The sequence below is a fragment of the Piliocolobus tephrosceles genome, unplaced genomic scaffold (genome assembly GCF_002776525.5).
Source record: "Piliocolobus tephrosceles isolate RC106 unplaced genomic scaffold, ASM277652v3 unscaffolded_7321, whole genome shotgun sequence".
NCBI classification, from domain to species: domain Eukaryota; kingdom Metazoa; phylum Chordata; class Mammalia; order Primates; family Cercopithecidae; genus Piliocolobus; species Piliocolobus tephrosceles.
The window spans coordinates 1-1313 of NW_022334632.1; the positions used below are offsets into that span (position 1 = coordinate 1).

At 20.5% G+C, this 1313-nt stretch overlaps 1 long non-coding RNA gene across 1 annotated transcript; it reads right to left on the bottom strand.

Annotated features, from left to right (window-relative positions):
• LOC111533201 lies at positions 1-648 on the bottom strand. The gene is made up of 2 exons (XR_002728790.2): positions 526-648; positions 1-354 (listed from the first exon to the last, which is right to left on the bottom strand). It is a non-coding gene; the product is annotated as an uncharacterized LOC111533201 (long non-coding RNA).
• Between the last annotated feature and the right edge of the window lie 665 nt (positions 649-1313).

Consider the following 1313-nt stretch of genomic DNA (forward strand, 5'->3'; position numbering starts at 1 on the left):
TTTTTTTTTTTTCTTAAGCCCTTATAAATACAGTTCAGCGACAAAGGTATGTTACTAAATTGTTCATTTATGTCCTTCTATCATGTTATTATTGATTATTTTAAACCATAATCAAAAAAAAACTACCGACATATTTCTTTTTTTACTTTTTTACTATGTTACATTGTTGCCAATGAAAGTGACACTTTTTTACGATTTTAACCTCATCACATTGTTGCCAATGAAAGTGACACTTTTTTACGATTTTAACTTCGTCACATTGTTGCCAATGAAACTGACATATTTTGACGATTTTACTTTGTCATTTTACTTTGACATATTGTTTTTAATACAAACTATATAATTTTCAATTTCCTATTTAAAGAAATGAAATATAAAAATGCATATAAAAACAGAAAAAAAAAAAAATAAAACACGCATACACAAACTTTTATATATATTATATACATAAATATGTTACTTTAGTATGGTTAAACACATAAATTCATATTTTATATAAATCACAATAAACATATTATTTCTTACTTTGAAATTATTCCCTTAATTTAATCTAAATGTGATTATTTAAATATTTAAAATCAAAGGGTATGTTTTAATTTCATTTTTTTCTTTCCTTTTCTTCTTTTTTTTAATTATTATCAATAATAAATCAAGAAAAAAGGTATGTTTTAACTTCGTTTTTTTCTTTCTTTTTCTTCTTTTTGTTTAATAATTATATATAATAAATCAAAAAAAGCAATGCATATATGCATTCAACACTTATTGTTTATAGCGTACGAAAAAAAAAAAAAAAATAAAAAAAGTGCTTTAATTTTGTCAGTACATATATATAATTTTCACTAAAACACGCATAAAAAAATAAAAAGTAAAATGTTAATAATTACATTTTTTGGTATACTTTTATATACTGTCACTTGTTTTATTAACATTTAATTTTATTTGTTTGTCATTTTGGTACCTCTTGTAAAAAAAAAAAAAAAACATACTCTGTAATTTCTAATAGTATTGTTTAAAAATATATACAAATTTATATACATAAAACACAAATCAAGTTGGAACATATAATAATATGCATAAACAGCACATGAAAAAATAAAAGAAATATGATATACAAAATTCAAAGAGCTAAATGAGTTAATTAATTCATATATACATTTTATTTACTACATTAATAAAGTGATGCATTAACTTGTTTGCATTTTTACTTTATTTTTCCATTCATAAAATAAAATACGATATAAATTTATAAGGAATATTAACATATACATGTTAGTTTTCTAGTGTTATAAGCAATTTGTTCATGTATTAAGTCG